This window comes from Uloborus diversus, chromosome 3, assembly GCF_026930045.1.
Source record: "Uloborus diversus isolate 005 chromosome 3, Udiv.v.3.1, whole genome shotgun sequence".
Lineage (NCBI taxonomy): Eukaryota > Metazoa > Arthropoda > Arachnida > Araneae > Uloboridae > Uloborus > Uloborus diversus.
Window position 1 is genome coordinate 114,640,268 of NC_072733.1, and position 19,584 is coordinate 114,659,851.

The 19,584-nt window shown below is 33.0% G+C and overlaps 1 protein-coding gene across 1 annotated transcript in view; it reads right to left on the reverse strand.

Annotated features, from left to right (window-relative positions):
- The window catches only part of LOC129218901 (rho family-interacting cell polarization regulator 2-like), a 152,012-nt gene extending 135,638 nt beyond the window's left edge, over positions 1-16,374 (reverse strand). Inside the window, exons 1-2 of the mRNA XM_054853222.1 lie at positions 16,294-16,374; positions 4,664-4,746 (exon numbers count right to left, since the gene is read on the reverse strand). The gene's annotated coding sequence lies outside the window, so the exon portion shown is untranslated. The remainder of the gene's footprint in view (positions 1-4,663; positions 4,747-16,293) is intronic.
- Between the last annotated feature and the right edge of the window lie 3,210 nt (positions 16,375-19,584).

Sequence of the window (19,584 nt, forward strand, 5' to 3'; positions counted from 1 at the left end):
TGATAACATAAGTATTTCGAAATACTGTAAAAGATAGTAATGTACGGTATCTTGAGATATTTAGATATTTTTTAAACCAAACTTATGCATGGTTGATTATAGTACTTGTTAGTTATTACATGCTAAGAAAATTTCCTCATTTTTGTACAATTTTGCTCTTTCTTGAATGCCAATTGTCTAAAGCATGTGTATTTCACTTGATCAAACATAAAATTAAAAAAAAAGCTATCTGAGACTTATTTGCAGACTATATTACGATTAAATTGTTAAATTAAACTCTGACATGTTGAAACAAATCTTTTCTCTGGTTAAAACTCCCGAAAGGAGGAAATTTCCTATCTTTTAAGTATGGCGGTCAAAGTGACCGCTGACAGTCTTTCTAGGTATACGCAAAACGCCGTCTTTCTAGTGTTAAGATCAATTTTGACAAATTTGCCAAAACTATAAGTGTAAAAAGAAATTAGAAACACTAAATGACGGCGTCTATGTAAAGTTGGCTAAGGAAGAACCATTATCAACATTCAACCAATATAAATCTTGATGGTTTTCTTTCATGTAAGTTTCACAAATAACTAATCACCAGCTTTTGTAGCTGAACTATCAATTCCTACTAAGTCATCATAGTTGTCTTGTATTTCAGTAATACAAATATTTCATCAAAGTTGCTTTTGATTTTCAAATCCTCACTGTTAGCGGGGGGGGGGGGACTACTTACCCCATAGTGTGGGGACGTCTTATAGCAAAATTTTACGGGGTAAGTGGAGCCCCTCCTCTAAAACAGTTTTTAATAATATTTTACTCAAAAATTCTGACTGCAGTATGCACTTTAAGTTAAACTGTACATGAATGTTTAATGATCATAAAAAATAAATGCTAACCGGGAAACACTTCTTTGAAAAATGCTGCTTAAACTCGCCAAAAAATATTGTTCAGATTTTTTTTTTTTGACTAAGTCCTCTGACCTAGAAAAAAAATTCCACTTAACCCAAATATATGCAAAACTAATCACTATGATGAACCATGACATGATCAATGTAAGAAAGTATAAAAACCATATGGATATTTCAGTTTTTGGGGGGTGACCCACTTACCCCAATGTCCCACTTCCCCCAATCAACCCTACTTTTGAATTTACTTGGTAAATTTTGTTTCAGTATATGTAACCCATAATTTACATATTTATAACAGTAATCATTGTTATGTATTTACATTTAAGAGCAATAGTTTACATCCAATATGAACAATTTACGTCCGACACCGAAAATTTACGTCCGACACTAAGCTAAAAATATTTTTTTTAATAATTTTATTCCTTATAATATCATTTGAAAACTAATATATGCTTCAATCATAAGTGTACTTTAGAATTATGCTGTTTTTAAAATTAAAATTTAAGCCAATTCAGACTTTTAATCATTTTTAAGTGAACCATCAATTTCACTATTTGTGTGTTTACGCCCGACACCAAGTCTTTAAATTTTTTTAATTTATACTTTAGGGATCTATTTTGGAAAACTAACATGATTTTTTTATTCAGTGGGATGTAGTAAGTATCTTGTAAATAAATTTGATCATTTTGGAACTGTTTATATTTGGTAAATGGAATTAAAACTGAGAAATTTTTCTTCATTTTTTACGTCCGACACCATGGAATTGCCTTGAATTGCACTAAATTTTGTCAAAAACTTTACAAAATTTAGTACAGTTTTACAAAAACAAAAACAAACTTTACAAAAACAAATTGCCACTTGTTAGCATAACCAATGGCAATTTGTTGTCACCAGTATTGGTTTGTTGTCCTGTCTTGCTATTTGGCTTAAAAGTTGCAAGATAATATTTAGAATTTATATAGTACGTTGAAAATTTGCAGAGGTAAAGCCTATTCTTGCATTGAAACATTTTTTCAAATATTTACATAGTTATATATTGGGTTGTTTCCCATTCTTCAGAAACATTTTTTTTTTTTTTTTTTGAAAGTGAATGGTCGAAAACATGGGGTACGTTACTTTTTTTTTCTTGATTTTGACTTATTTTCTCTCTTAAAAAGTAATTTTAAACGACATTCTGACGTTGTTTTCATTTTTGCTGCAGTTGTCACAAGTGAGCAAATCGCTTAGGCTACCAGAATAAAGTTTCAGAATGCTGGCAAACTTCGTTAAATGAATATTTTATTTAACTAACAATGCTTGTTCCGTTAATAAATTGCTCACGTTTAAAAAAAAACATTAAAAGCCGATATTTTTTTAGAAAAGACAACCACGCTCCACGATTTAAGATGGCTTTCATCACGTGTGATGTCACACGATGAAACAATTTGGTTTAAAAATCAGACATTAAAAAAATAATTAAAAATTAAATGTTGGGAAAATAAAATTATTTTCTATGTTTTTTTTTTTTTTTTGCTTATTCTAACAATTTCAGTGACTAAAAGTAGTACTTTTGACTAAAGGAAACATCCCCATTGTAAAGAATTTTGAAAAGAAAGTGAAAATGAATAACAGAAATAACAAGATCAAATTCAGTCTTAAATTTCAAACCATAGGGCTAATAAGTAGCCAATCACAAACCCCTCCTACTCAAGAGAAAATGATGTTAGTATTTTAAAAGTATTGTCTTTCAGAAAGAAATTACAACCAGCTATAAATTTTAAAAAATAATAATAATATTCACAACACAAAAGATACACACATACAACGATTTATCAAAAAATAACAAGCAAGAAACGGAATGACTTGAAGATGAAGGACTTCTAGACAATCAAAGAAGGTGTATCGTGCATTGTTAATAGTACCACCAACCTGTATGAATTCAGAAAGAGTATTTTCAACAGTAGGAAAGTTGAGAACTAAAATAAGTTCCAGGCTCAGAGACAATTAAATATTCATTATGTTCTTCACTATCATCTTTTTTTTATTATGACATTTGTTTCTTCATTTTACATTTGTTCACATGACGGTTTCATAAATAATACAATTTTTGTACAAATTTATGAAATGTGGCAACGAAAACATATATTTTCAAGCACTTTTTGAGAAATTTCAAATACCGGTATTCTGGTATCACGTTTTAAAAGTACCAAATACTGGGATTGAATTTTTGATCCCCTAGTCGTATTCATACAATGTCCGTACTAAAGCACTATATTCAGGGGTGCAGGTGGACTTAAGTAAAATTTCCTGAAGACAGTGTGAAATTTTCGGAAACTATAAAAAAGCTCAACCCTCCTCCCCCTTGTAAAAACTTTTTAAATATGAATACAAATATCATTTAAATCATAGGGAAAAAACCATTTAAATTTTTCTTTTTTTTATAATTTTTTAGTTTTAGAATGTGTTGTCAGCCCAAAATTTTCGGGTACGACAAACCACAATTTTTGGAATTTTCTGAACTTTTGGATCACAAACACCACTGACTCTATTTCATGAGTAAATTTTGTTTTAAGTGGAGAATTTTCCATTTTTGTGCAGGTACCCTTATTATTACCTTACTTTTGTGAATGTACTGATTTTCCTAGTCCAATTTTTGTGAAGGTGGTGCAAAAAATGGCAGTAAAATCGCCCAGTATTTACACTAAAAATAGTAAAATTGAACGGTAAAGAGAAAATATTTTGCAAAATAGAATTAAAATTTTTTTCCCTTTTTTTTTAAATTAGCCACGGACCAATTCAACAAGCTCTGCTGCCCATTTTCGGCCCATGGGCCATAGTTTGTGCATTTGTGCAAGAGAGATTTAGCAGATGCCTAGGTTTAAAAAAAAATGCTGGTATGAGGACCAGTGGTGTTCCTATAGGGTATATTCCATGTATGCCGTATACTCTAAAATGTTTTGTAGACATATAGCGTATATGTAAAATACACCGCCAGCTCAGTCATTTCCAGACGAGGACTGCAGTTTCGTGCTTTTTAGCACTCATCAGCCCGGCATAGGAAAGTGACTGAGCTGGAAATGGAAAACCTCTTAAGGAAGCCAAGAGTGCGAAACAAACTGGTAGCTAATATAGATTGAGCAGACCAGACGAGTGACCGAAGCAATGGTTCGGTTCAACTCGAAGATTGAAAGCGAGGCAGGTATATTCAGTAAATTACCGCCCATTAAATCTATATTAGCTACCAATTTTTTTCGCACTCTTGGCTTCCTTAAGAGGTTTTCCATCTCCAGCTCAGTCACTTTCCTATGCCGGGCTGATGAGTGCTAATAAGCACGAAACTGCAGTCCTTGGCTGGAAATGATTGAGCTGGCGGTGTATTTTACGTATTTTTGCTATAGCCCTGGCTAATGGGCGGTAATTTACTGAATATATAGCGTATACCCTCAAGCTTCAAAAATTTTCATATAATGACATATTATGTATATGATCGCATACACATACTATGCGTAAAGGATTAATGGGAGTATACTCTCAGAATAATAGATGGGAACATCACTGATGTGGACATTTAAGTCATTTAGTTCTGCATGAATTTCTTGTTTCTCACAATGCTTTTATCTAACATACAATATTTTTTTTTATGATAGTTGCTATTTTAATAAACTAGCATGGTATAACATACAAGCATTTTGTCCGATTACATAATTATATGACTTAGAACAGTTTTAAATTGAAATTTATCAAAATACAAATTTAAAAAACATTTGAAAGAATTATTAAAAGTGTTTTCTTACTGCATTATAACATTAACACTTGCAGGATCCACTTGTTTGCCATTTCCATTCTTTTCCTCTCAATCAGGACTTAAATATGGTTCCTAATAATAAATTTGAATGTTACATAAAAATATATATATTAAAAAATATTTTTTTCTTTTTTCTGAAAGAATTAAACAGATTAAATAATTAACAAACAAGCTGAATACTTAAAACACAAGTGCTCGTTTAAGATTTTGAAATTTGGTAAAACTAAAAATTAAAATTTGCAGTCACCCCTTGCATAGGGTCCCCTCTTTATGTTACACTAAATTCCACCCATTTCGGATGAAACTTTTTTTTTTTAATTTACCATTCATGCTGTTTTCTAGTCACTAGCTGTAAAAGTTACAGGATACTTGCTACATTTAGAGTCCCTCAAATCCATAACTTTTCATGGTTTTCCATCACTTCTCTGCTTGTACTGCCATGTGCAGGTAAAGGGCAGTAACTGCAATTTTTTCATTTTTTTGCATTTTTGTCATCTATTGTACATTAGATTTATTGTAGAAGCTTGCTTATTTGGTTTCCGCTGAAAAAAAGGCGAGACAAAATCATCTAATTCCAAAATTTCCCAATAGTTAATATTGAATCCGACACATTTCTTCAAATATCTTGAAAACTCATTTCTGCAGGTACTGCCGTTTAACTGCACATGGCAGTGTAATTTTTTATGACTCACGGAATGCAATGTTTTCAAAAAAAACTTTTCATAAGAATTGTTTAAACTACAGTTGGCTCTCTATTGAACGACTTTCAAGGGACCAAAAAAAATCGTCCTTAAGTAGAAAGCGTCCTTAAATAGATTGCTTTTAACACTACAGTGGACCATCTGGGAAAGTGAAACACCATTGTTAAATAGAGAAAGTCGTTAAATAGAGCGTCGTTAAACAGAGAGCCAACTGTAGTATTTTGCGAAAATAAAATTGCAACCATCTGAGATATTCTTTCCACATATGTTTCTGAACATTCAAATTTTGGCAAAATGTAAAAAGCTGAGCTACTAATCCAACTAATAATTTACATATTCTATCACTGTTCTAAACACCATTAATTAACTTTTTTTGACAAATTTCCTTTTCTAAAACCATCATACATTTAAAATAAAACAACTGAAAATGAATGATAATTTTCATTTGTGAAATTAGTTTGAATTGACTCTGCTGCAAATGGATTAAAATGTTTCAGTAAGCAAAATGATCTCACGCTACATATTTAGAAGTCTTTGCTCTGTCAGAGTGCTCTACCTTTTTTTAAAAATTTTTATATTAGAAAAGTTGAGAAAAAACAAACAGATGGTGAAACGATCAAGTTTCTTTTGTACAAGAAGACAAGTGGAGCCAAGTCCTGGAGGAACAGAGGAGTGTCCTCAAAAGGGTCTCAAATACAGCTCAAACATTTGTTATTGTGAAATAGTTAATATTTACTCATAAAAGAACCAAAATTGATCATGTCAAATTAAAAAATGAAAGAAAGCAAAAACAATAGCTAGTAAAACTAATATTTCACAAACGAAATCAATTCTGTAATAGTTCATAACTGAGGAGCAATTAATCAAAAGGGAACAGATTCACTTTTTAAAAAAACACGTTTTTTGGCATTTTCTATATCTTTCAGGTGGTCTTGATCGAGCCCCCTAGTCTCTAGAAGTCCAAACCTAACAAATCCTAGTTTATTGAGGGGTAAAATTGAGCTTTTCAATCAAAAGGTAACAAATCCATTCTCTCATTTTTTGCAGATTGTGGCAAACAAAAGGGAACATCTTCTAATTGAGTCTGTTGAACGAAAACTGGATTTTTTTCAAAAGTGCACATATCCAAAATCTCCAATTTGCTACATGGTATTTCAACTTTGAATTCGGAAAGGGACAAAATATCCGGGCGGTGGTAGTATGACAAATAGAAAAGACGAAGTTTGCAATTTGTTATAGTGTATTCACAACTTCCTTCAGCAAACGTGTTATCAGTAAAGTCAGTCTATTTACAAGTATGTTTTCGGCTTGCTTGTTTTGCTCCTGTGCGTCTTGAGTATCTATAATTATATATTATTTCTGTAGCCTGTTTTTGGTTTCTACGAGAGATCTTCCTCAATTCTTGATCGATTTCTTTGATTTACACCTTATTTTAAAGCTTATCATACAGGCTACTGACGAAAAATAGATCCACGGTCTAAAAAATTTTTTCTGCCAAAAAACCTATTTTAAAGAACCAGAATGAGATTTTTGGTTAAATTTATAACTTTAACTTGCACCATGATTGACAGAGCTGAATAGCTTGATCGGCAGAGCGTTCGACTGGTAATCAGGAGAATGAGTGTTCGGGCCCACGTCTGGACAATCTGCATCAAAAAATTAGAGAAATATCGCGCATTACATAAACGCTTAATAAAATGAATAACAAATATGAGGGAATAGAATAAATGAGAAGGAAACGCTCCTTGCTGTTATGAAAACTTGATGCAAAATGGTGCTAAAGTACTTCTGAATAGTAAGGCTTTTTTTTGTTTGTTTGTTTGTTTTTAAAAGATTTGGCTCCAGTAAGAAAATTAAAGCATAATATAAGCGAAAATATAAGTATCAGGTTCAAGATTTCAGACAACAACGGAATTTTTTTTTGTTCAGAAAAAAAATAAATCATATATTGAAACATATATTATTCTAATGCGTTTTTGATTCTTTGTACAGCTAAAAAAAATTTTTACCTCAAATTGAAATTACGCTTTTCATTTAAAACTAAGAGTAGTTACGGTCTAAAAATCAAGTTTATGGAAACGCCCCTTGCTGTTGTAAAACCTTGATGCAGCCTGTAGTTCTTATGCATTTTTTTTTAAAGCAAAGTGCTAATATAATTTTCCAATTTTTTGCATCTCTTTCGGCAAAGAAATAAATAAAAATAAATAAATAATTTTTTTTTTTTTTAAATAAAGCTTAAAAGCACTAGACTTAGTAGTTCGCTAAAATTGATAAAGTTTTTTCCGTGGAGAATTCGGCTATAAACTATCTAAACTTCAGGCAAGCCCGGGCTGTCCAACATAATAGCAAATTCAGATTAATATTATGCATTACATGGACTGATAACATACAACAGATAACACACGCAAGACAATAAAATAAAAGCGATGGGACTTGGATGCTACTTGGTGTTTCGACTCCTTTATGCAGGCTACAGTTATTATTCAGATAAGTTGACTGTTAATCGAAGGGTGTTCTTCCTTTTTTTTATTAAAATTATTATCAACTTCATTAGTAAGAAACCATTTTATACTCCTCTGCTTTCAACTGGAAGAAAAAATACATTGTCTACGTTCGAAAAATTACACTTAAAAAACGGACACAGTTCAACTGGTTTTGGTTTTGAATTTTAAGTGTTAGATTAAAAGAAAAATGTGTGCGTGCATTTAAGCCGTAACAGTTAAAGCAGCCTGCTGTGGGAAATTGTTCAATTTTCAAAAATAAACACTTATTTTCAATCTAATTTATTATTTCTCTAAAATGTTTGTTTCAAAGGCTACGCGAGATCTTCCTCATTCTTTAATCAAATTCCATGTTGTACGAATAATTTCAAATTGTATCATGCTGATTAATTACAAAACATAGAGACGCATGATCTTATTATTATAAAAAAGCTTTTTTGCTGTTTTTTATTACGCATTCCTTCAGTGAATATTATTCGAAAAGGAAGGCGCAATTGCTAGGTTTGTTGGAGTGTCGTGCTGTAAATCAGAATGGTGCCAGTTCGAATGCGTGCCAATAAATGTCTCTTTAATGTTTCTCTTTTTCCATCAGATGCTCACATGGGTGGGACTGTATTTGCCACAATCCATTTTTTCACATGCACAATCACTGCTTTTTCACGAGTCACTCAGCCACACTTTTAATTATATTTATGTTTGCATTGAAAATACGTACAACCAAATGGTGAGCTATGATCAAATTATCACAACGCTGTATAGAACAAGGTTTTGTTACTGATGTCTTCAAATTACATGCCTTCTCTTTCGCGCTTACTTTTTTCGTTCACTTTTTTCGGTTCTTCTTCACAATGTTCTTTCTTTGAAATTTTTAAAGAGCGAAATGCTTCAGGAAACGATTTGAAGCACAGTGCAGAGTTCCACACGGGTCGACTAGTTCATCCCTACTCCTAGATAACTTGAGCTGATGAAGAAGCTTAATCTCAAGGAAATTCTAAGGTAGGCTCCGAACAGCATTTTTTACGTTTTGCGGCATCCTTTCAAGCTCAAGAGGGCATTCTATTCTTGGACAGAAGGACAAAGATTGTGGAGATTGGTTCTGTCACACTTTCCCATCCACAAAACCTAGATTTCATTGGTGTTAACATTCTTCATCTTTTCTATGAAGGATATTGGGGATGCAAAAATGCTTACATCATTTAAGTTCTCTCCTATTGGCTGAAGAAATTTTCTCCGCCTAGTATCAAATCCCTCAAGATTATGTACCTTTGAATGCTGACCATGCCTTTGGTTAAGTGGAAATAATTATAAAAAAACTCTCAGAAATATAAAAAAAAACCTGAAGAATACAAGGAGTCATATAACCACGTTAGAGCAGTAAAAAGCGTTGGTGGTAAAAGAAATATAAAGAAAAAAAAGTGATGTTTTATAATAAAATAGCTGGGATAAGAAATGTAAAAAAGATTGAAATTAAAAAATTCCCCAACCGAATTGTAGGAATTCCCAGAGTCAAATGCATGTTTCTTATCGATTTGAATCTGACTTTGAAGTCTTCTGTTTGATTTTGAGAAAAGGAAAAAGCGAAGATGATCGACATGAGATTCTACCACCACAACTCTTGACTCATCCTGTGCCTACAGATCAGAAAAATGATGTTCTCCACATACACAAGACTCACTACAGAGAGGACTAGATTGCCGGTCCTGGATTATCTTGGTCAAAACCCACTCTTTTTTGTGGCAGGGATGCTATTGACGACCATGAGATCAATGGAGAATGTGACTGTCTTGATGAAGAAGACATTGACATACATGTCTAGTTTGACCACAAACTGTTTTTTAGTAATTTGAACTCATCTTTTATTCTTAACAAAGGTAGTCTACCTTTAATACCCTTATAATTTATTCAGCATTGAGAGTTTCACCTGATTTTTTTTTTTTTTTTTTTTTTCATTTTTCTCTCTGAATTTTCCAAACAAAATATTTTCAGCACAGTGTTCAGGAGTAGCCTTCTTGGTTTTATTACCTCTTACCTTCATTCCATTCTACCATATCCTGCATTTTATGAACAAGTCTGATCATGAACACCTGCAAAGTATAAATCCATGAAAAATTCTTACTTTCTGATCCAAAGAATGGAGTTTATGACATTATATTGATTAAACGTTCGGTTAGGCTCGTGATCCACTAATTTCAGGTTCAAGTACTTTGATATGAGAATATTAGGTGCTTATATGTTGGGAGTTTGGTGAAATTTATGCTATCAACATTCAAGTTTTCATTCAAAAGGGCACATCGTCTGGTTTTTCAAACAAAAAGACGCATATCCAAAATTAAAATGGCGATATCTCCTTGATTTTTTAATTTGAAAATGTTTTACTGTGGGACATAATCTGTCATGGCTTTGTACTCAATTATGTACCCAGGAAATAGGATAAAATGATTTTGTGGTCAGTCTAATTCGTTTTTTTTTTTTTTTTTTTTTCAACATTCTGAACGGTTTTGGAAAATGGATATGTTACCTTTTGATAAATTAGTCCTCAATTAGCACTGCTAATGAAACTTTTCATCCATCTTAACTTTACTTCTTGTCAAAACAATTTTTTTTTTTTATCACAACATTTATTAAAGACGCGTTTGCTAATATATATTTTTCTAAACTGAACTTTTTTCTGTTTTGACTGACCTTGAAGGGGGGAGGGGGGATGAGGGTTCTGATACAGGGACCCCCTATAAGTGGGATATAGAACAAACCCAACTGTAGGGGGTCCACGAAATTTTGAAAAATAGAGATAAAATTCTGCAATTTTAGGCCTTACGGCGGAAGAGAGAACCAGCCCCGCGCCACGCCTGATCGGCGAGGTAGTGCAACTGTTTTTGAGCACCTTTATGCAGTAGCGTTTGGCAAAAATATTGTTAACGGAATTGGAATGAGGTTTTGTAGACAAATATGAATACTAAAATAATGCGTTTGGTGTCCGACAACTTAATAAACAGCATGGAAAAATCGATGCCGCCAATGCATTCAAGTTAGGGCAGACACATCCCTTATTAGAACCCATTTTTGTATTGCTTCTATGACATTTTACTGTGATGTTTTATTTTCTTCAAAAATTGACTTTTCCTCAAAGAATGCTTTTTTTGCATATAATATTGCAAAAATTCATATAATATGAATTTTTGCTGAAAGAAAGAGAAGCCGGGCGAGCGGTTAGCAATAAACTGCTTTCCGAAGAAGCTCTTAAAAATTGGCCAAAAACACGGCTTTACTGAGTTTAAAGCTACAGCTCAGTATATCGCCAATTTTAAAAAGAGGTTCAACGTGTCTTTGAGAATCGGCACGACGGATTCCCAAAAGACGCCCGAGGAGCTAAAGGAAGCAATTTCCTGTTTCTTTGATTGCGTGAAAAGGTCTCGCGAAACGTTTGACTATACGGACTACAATATAGGAAATATGGATCAAACGATGTGTCGATTCGATATGCCAATCAACCGCACAAATAATGTGAAAGGAGACTCGACCATTCGCATCACAAATACTGGATGCAAGAAGCGGGGCTTCACAGTTGCTTTGTGCGCCCGCGCTTCCGGTCACAAGATGCCAGCCCTCTGCATCTTAAAAGAGGCTTCGGGAAAAATTCCGAACAAAGCTTGGTCGAAGCTTGTCATTCTCAAGAACGTGAGCGTTACAGCCACGAAAAACGGCTGGATGCACGAGGACACATTTAAGCTTTGGGTGCGGAAAGTGGGGCTCCGATGAAGATGACGTAAAACGTCTGCTCATTATGGATTGCGCCCCCGTTCACAAGACAGCGGAGGCCTCATCAGCTCTTGCAGAAGTAAACACTAACGCAAATCCTCATTCCTCCTGGCTGTACTAGCCTATTACAGCCTGCAGATGTGTGCTGGAATAGGCCATTTAAAGCGAAACTGCAAGAGCTGTGGGCGGACTACCTCCGTAAGGAAGAAAGAACGGCCAAAGGAAACTTGAAGCAGCCGTCTCGCCAGGACGTGCTGCGATGGGTGTTCCCGAAGAGCTGATAGTCAAATCGTTTAAGTGCTGCGGTATATCTATCAGCTTGGATGGTTCGCAGAATGGCGAACTACACTCTGATCTTGCGCGCTTTTTGTCCTTCTACTGATGAACTTCAGCCAGAACTTTTGGACTTAGTTTTAATGGAGGATGAAGCCGAAAGTGACTTTGAGGGATTTTCTGACGAAGACTAGTGTATAAATTTCCCTCGTTTTGTAATCTTTTTTAAATTTCATAAATCCAGGTTCGTTCAAAATTAAAAAAAATGCTTTCGATAATTGAAAGTTATTCAACTTTTGGTATACCAATTCTTGTTCCTGAATTAAAGTGCATTAATAATGATTTTTTTTTCAGTGTTTACTAAAGTTTTTGAACTGTATAAAGTCAAACTATAGGGGTTTTACAATTTTAAATTTAGCATTCCTTTTTTGGTAACAGATGGCGCCACCATTCAATGTGTTATTTTTACTTATTGATGTTTTTAAACGATCTTTTTGTGAAAATTTTCTAAAAAATCTCGATTATAACCCCCCCCCCCCCCTAAAATGTATCGATTAAGTTTTGAAAAGGGGGGGGGGTACTTTTGGGGATTTTACGGTAACACATGCTACCTGTAAATTATATCTCTGAAAATATGGTCTGAATCTTCATTCCCTGAAATTCAAGATCAAAAATTTTAGGGTGTTTTCTTTCACTCCTATCTAGTGATGTAAAACACCCGGGTATTTATTTTTAGGGATAAATACCCAGGGTATATACCTAGGTAAATACCCAAAATGGGTATTTACGCAAGCATTTAGTTCAAAAATTTATATTCAACTAAAATACTTTTCTGTATGTATTTCGCTATGTATTTATAACCACCATATGCAAAACAATAAATTTTTGCCCAAAAATTGATCACATATTTAAAGAATTATTCTGTGTAACAACTTAGCAATCTAATATGATATTCACATTAAATGTGTTGGATATGCCTAATCGATGTTAATAGCCAAATTTCAGATATAAAAAGCCATTCTACAAAAATTAAAAAGCTTAACTGGTTACAAAAAAAGCAAACATCATTTTTTTAAGGTTCTAGTCTTTTTTAACTCAGTAATATGTCCCTGCATGACATCAAAATGTAACCAAATGTAGCTCAATTTATTATTACTATTTATTTACCTATATCTTTTGCAGAAATTTCCTCCAAACCTAGTTCAAGTGTTCAGGCGTATTCAGCCTTTAATTAAAAAAATTACAATATACAAATTTTTATAATTTTAATCTTTCATTCTACAGTTTATGTTTTAAAAAGAAAATCATCAACTTTTGATACCACCTATTTTTTTTTTTTTTTTTTTTTTTTTTTGCATATGGTGCAATTACTAGGGGATTTAAACTGTCTTCGGATAAATACCCAAACAATATTTACCTTCCTACACTACATCACTAATTGCATAAAAATTCCCATTCACTTTTTGAATTTTTTGTAAAATGCCCAATTTTTGGGTATTTACTCAGGCCTTGGGTAAATACCCGGGTAAATACCCAAGAAATATTTACCTACCCGCTGGGTATTTACCTGATCCACATCACTACTCCTATCTAAGAAATAGTCTGCAGACTTTCTCAAGAATCTGTCACCTACGTCGCAGCATCGCACTGTTCCAGCTACCAGGTGTGTGATAATGTTGCATATTTTTAGTAAATTTTAGCCTCTTACATTACTGTACAATAATTCATGCGCTGAATCACAATAAATTTAAAGTTAATGTGTGTATTTCCCAATGAATGAATATTTTTCAAATATGGCAGCTACTTGATTTAATTAATTCTGCTGTAGGGGGCGACATCAATCATCAGCTATTACAAATGGGAACAAATTTGGAAACGTCCTGAAGCACATCTGAACAAAGATTTTACCAAATCACCTAACCACCGAGATTGACAATAACATATAACCTGCAAACCTTGTTGCTTGTCTCACTTTCAACGTAAACCCATCATAGTCGCTCAGTTACAGGGGTCTGACCAGAGGATATTTGGGTCCGTTAACGGAGCCTTCACAAAAATTCGATCAACCAAAACGGACCTTTCACAAAATCCCAATCAACCAAAACGGACCCTTCACAAAATTCTGATAAACAAGACCCGATCTTTCAAATTGTTTATTGAAAGAGCAAATCTGAAAGCAAAATAACGCATATTAAATCAATAATTTTTGGAACCTTTTTTAAAGTCAAATTAGAGGGATATGCTTACACAAAATCTGCTAATTTTGCAAAGAAAAAAAAATTGGCACTCTTGTGATGCTCCTGCAAGCCATAAATTGCTACTGCCAAATAAATATAATGCTTGCTGTTTGTTTCTTGGTAAGAAATTAACAGCTGAAAATAAGTTTAGTTTTTAAATACTTTTGTTTGTTTTATCACAGCTAATTGGCAGCAGTGTTGTTGTAAACTTTTCTGAAAAGGTGTTAGTAAGCACTTTTCTCCCCTCTCCTGATTTAATAAACAATAATAATAATATATATCAGCGAAATGAACTTAGAACTGCAAAGGGATAGTAAAGGTGGGGAAAAAATATGATCCCTTCAGATAGGGTTACCAACTTCACAATTATCGCGATTTAGCATCTGGCTTTAAACCTTTATAATGACTTGATTAGAAAATATTCTCATGATTTTACTAGCTTGTCAATATTTGCGTTTTTATGGTGCTGTGCGATGTTTAACTGTTATTTTGGGAGAAAATTTATATGGGTTTGATTTTTTGATGCTAACAAGGATGATTAACTTTAAATAAACTCTTTTACTTTCTGTTTTTTTTTTTCTTTAGATGTCTACATTTTGAAAAATACAATCTTTTAACATCCGATATGAGAATCATATTTTTTTCTTTTTTCAAGCTAACTTTGCTTTATTAGGATGCAAATAAATGAAAAGTCTCTATTTTTGTCAGAACACTCATTTCAAGTTTTTTAAAGCAAAATTCTATTTTCTTTTATGAGTCAAAAATTAAAATGCTGAATCGATGGTTATTTTTTATTTATTTTTTGCTTCAACTGTGTCCACAGATATTAACGATATGTTTATCATAGGACTATAAAACGCAATTTTAAAATAATTTTACCAAAAATATTTCTTTTTATAACCTGTTTTTATACTTTTGATTCCTGCAAATCGAGAATAGCGATCTCTTTGCATCTGCTATAGGAATCCGATTTTTTGAATTTTTGATGTTTAGTACGCTTTATTAAGAGGTAAACAAATAAAATCTCTTTTTATTTTTGTTAAAATCACGGAATTTATAAGTTTTAAATGCAATTCTGTGCTTTTTAAGAGTGTCTTGGATCAAAAAGTTAAATGCTGAACCCTCCTGTTTTTTTTTTTTTTTTACAATTTTTTTAAATGCTGTACAGAAATATTTCTAGTATAATTTAACATAATGTAGAATGGTAGATAAATATTGCCACTTGAGAGAACGATGCCGCCCCCTCCCCCCCCGCCAAATACTAAAAAAACACCCCAGAATGATATTCCCAACATAGAAGAGGAAAACACTCAAGTTTAAATGATGCAGTTTATGCCCTCTCTAAATTCTAAAATTTCGTTTTAACAAACAAAAATAAAAACATTTTTTTTTTTCTTTTTTGTGAAATTATTTGATTTTTCACAAAAAACGTACCCTGTGAAAAATCCTGGACAGACCCCTGCAGTAACTGTACCCCTTTTTGAAACTGTATGTTAGTAGTTTTCAGATAAAAGAGGGTGGAACTAGTCTCTTGAGGGATTAAGTATCCACAAGCTTTCCTAATTATATCAGCGACAAAAAAAATTCATAAATTTATTCAAAGAATAAAGAAAGAAAAATGTGCTCAACTTAAAACAACTCAGTCATGCCTTTTTTTTTTTTTTTTTTTTTTTTTTGCAGCATGGCTACAGGTGACTTTTCAAGCAAAACATATTTTGTCTGAAAAAAAATTATTAACAGACAGCTTTGAGTAAATTCTAGAAATTAAAACGATCATAGCTAATCATCACATTATTAATAATTGCACCGGCCTTTTCTTCCCCTATTCTTCTTTACAAATTGCGCCAGCATTTTTCATGCCTTCCTTCCACTATAGTTTACAAATTAAATTTAGTGCTTTTATAATCGAATTACATGGTTAACAATAAAACTTATATAACAAGCTAAAACTAGAATAGTTTCTTCAAACAATTGAAAAATATGGATAGTATAGTGGCTGTCACGATTAGCTGTCATTAAAATTTCATAACCTTTGACATGCATAGCTATGAAAAAAAAATAAACAAATATTTTTGGAAAAAAAGATACTTAGAAAGATTTTTAAAACTTTCAAAAATATATCTTTGAACTTGCAGTTTAATGTTCTTATACCTGACAGATGACTATCAGGATTACTCTAATGTTTACCAAACTATCTGCACTTTACAAACGTAAACACAGTAACCATCTTTTAAAACTAAACAGCATGTTGACGCAATTCTTGAAAAGCTACATGCTCCGAACTCCGAACCGTCTTATCACTCGTTGCCACTTCGTTCTACTTATTTATTCGTGTCGCGAGGAATGGGATACTTTCACGTGACATCACAGCAGCTTTGTTGTCCATAAGACACGTGACTTTAGCATAGGACACGTGATCTATGCAGCTTTTGCGCTTTGTTTTGGAATCCATTGCTGACCACCCAGCTTCAGCTACTTGTCATCACAAGTGAAAAATTGGGTAAAACTAGAGTCCCTATTATATGAAAACGTAGGGCGCGTTTATAAACTCTTGATCTTAGGTTGCTCCGTTCTCGACCGGTCGGGGCTCTGACGTCACGGTCATCAACTGAATCGAAGGAGTTATAAACAATCGCGCGGTCGTTCCGGTCGATTTCGCTTATTTGCGCAATGGAGTTTACATTTTGAAAGTCAGTGTTAGGTACTGTGAAAGTTCGCTTTTAAAATTCAGGAATAATATCCTTTTGTTTTTTTCGTGCTAGTCTAAAGAAGAGGCATGTAAAAAGTCAATCGGATGAATTTTAAGTATTCTGTGGCTTTCTCTGAATGTTTCTGAGAAGAGGACTTAGTTTAATCGTCAATTTATAATCACGGAAGCTTTGAAAAAAAAAAAAAAAAAAAAAACAAGACTGCAAGAACAGCTTATTCATTAGCTCTTGTTTGAATTTGATTGATATTTAGCTCTCATTACTAATTTTGTTGAGTATGCATTATAACCGTAAGAATCAAAGAAGGTTTTTTTCAAAAAGCGTTTTGTTTTAGTCTTGATTTTGTTTTCAACGGAGCATCGTTTTTTTTTAATATAAAGTTAGTCAATATTACGCTACTGCATCAAACGAGCTTTATTATGGAAATATCGATAACAAAATGGGCAGCAAAAGAGAGTGCTAGTATACTTTAAAATCTAACATACTCTGTTGCTGACCTTTTTTGTTCTATATGCTTCCCTTTTTTGGATTGTGACAGGTAAGTAAGAATAGTTCTTGTCCAATGTTATTTCAATTATGGTGTTTTGATGTTCGTTCTGTCTCATTTGCTTGCACAATGTAATAATCATGATACATTGATAATATTGTTTCGGTAAAAAGCTCAATTAACAAACAAAATTACTTGATTTTTCCCGCATGTTTTGCTGTTTCAAGTTGATAGGATTTCATTGAAATCAAAAATAACAAATTCAAGTACACAATAACCTCAACCAGAATCTTGATAAGATTTAAAACTGTCTGTGATTCAAATTATCTCTTAAAAAATTTCTGCAAAAAAAAAAAAACGCTGTACTTCTCCCGAGTCTCGAGTGCCATATTATGACAACAGCAAAAATGTCATAGTCGAGTTCCACAATGATACCAGCATATTTCTTCAGTTATTCTTGTTGCTTTTTCAACATTGAGAGTACCTCAAAATTTGTGAACAACCTTTGTTGCTCACCCAGAGCCGACCATACGCCATGTCAGGAAATGTTACAAGTTTTATAGGAAGCGGGACACTCATCGACCAAACGGACAAGGGGCCCTCCTTGGCTCTCTGTGGCCCAGAGCTCGGCAAAATATGTATCTAATTATACAGAATGAAAAAATATAAGAACAGGGGTCGACCCAGACCTGAATTGGGTCCACTTTGCGGCTACTTCACAAAATTTCACATTATAAATGCAGCTCATTCACAAAAATTTGCATCATGAAATAAAAGTCAAGATTCAGAGTCGCCCCTCACCATGGGACACTACAGATTGAAAAAGTGGTGACCCGCAATAAAGACTTTTTGTGATTCTATAGCTTGGACATTAACAATTTCCTTCTTACACCTAATTAAAAGGTTTCACAAGCATCAATTTGCCACGTTCATAGCTATGAAATTGAAATATAACCTGGCAATTCAAAATGATTTACTTTTCAAAAATAAAGAAAATTCACAAAAATATTTAGCTTTTTCACAAAATGGTGTCCCAAAAAATAAAAACTGGATGGACCCCTGAAAAACTTTCTACAAATTTAGTTAGGTATCAAAATTATTGTCCAAGTAATCTCATGAAGCAGAAACTACCATATGGGTACAGAGTAGAAACTCGAAAATTCAAGGTAATTGGGGGCTCGTATCATCCGGAAAATTCTTCCAGATTAAATTTGCACCCTTTTTAGAGAATGTATGGACGAGCCTTTTTTCTTTGTGCAAAGAAAAGGAAGTATTGTCTTCATGAACAGTTATCACAGATATTTCAGCATAAATTTTGCTTTTAATTACCTCTAAGCAACTATTTATCCTTCTCTCCGCAGCAGCACTTGTTAGTACACTTAGCATGAAAAGCGTTAGCTTTTCTACTTGACCAATTGATAGCTCTTTCTTTCTCTTTAAAAATAGTTTTTCTGAATTTCAACATTCATACAGTAAATACCGTCGCCTCTGCTTAATCGCATAACGGATAAATGAATACCCCGCTTATAAATAAAATATCCCGAAACCGAATATTTACCATGCCGTAGATGCAATGTTAAAAATCCCCACTTATTCAAATATTTCGTGGAACTAACAATATTTGTGTAAATGGGGTCGACAGTAGATTAAAATGTACTTTCGGAAAAATCTAATAATACGAATGGGGTCTGGTTGATTTGGGTAACTGTAGTTTTTACCGTAATTTAGAAGTTTTTTGTTGTTCTAAATAAAGCATATTCTTGTATTAAACATCTTATGTAATGTGTATTTCTAATTACCAGTAAAGTTTCAAAGAATCAAAATAGAGAAGATCTTTCAAAATGACTCTTTTCTAATTTATTATTGAAAAATGCAAAGGTGGTATAGTTTTACAGTAAAACTTGGTTTATTGTATCTTTCATTTTATGGACATAACACTAAAAAATATTTAAGGGTGCTTAGTGTTCAGTCTCCATCTAAGTGATTTAAATATGGCCAGGGGCGGGCTGGCCCGCGGGCCAATGCGCCCTCAAGCCTAAACACCTTTTCTTTTTCTTAAAAAAAAAGGTTTCTTTTAATTAATTAAAAAAAAAAATTTAAGTGCAATTTCCTTTTTTTTTGCGCTCACGAACCTGTGTGACTTCCCTTCTCTGTTTCTTTTCTTTTAACTTGTAAACCTGTGTACCATTGTTTTTTTTTTCCTTTCTTTCTTTTTCTCATCTTTTTGTTGCTTTTTTTTTTTTTTCG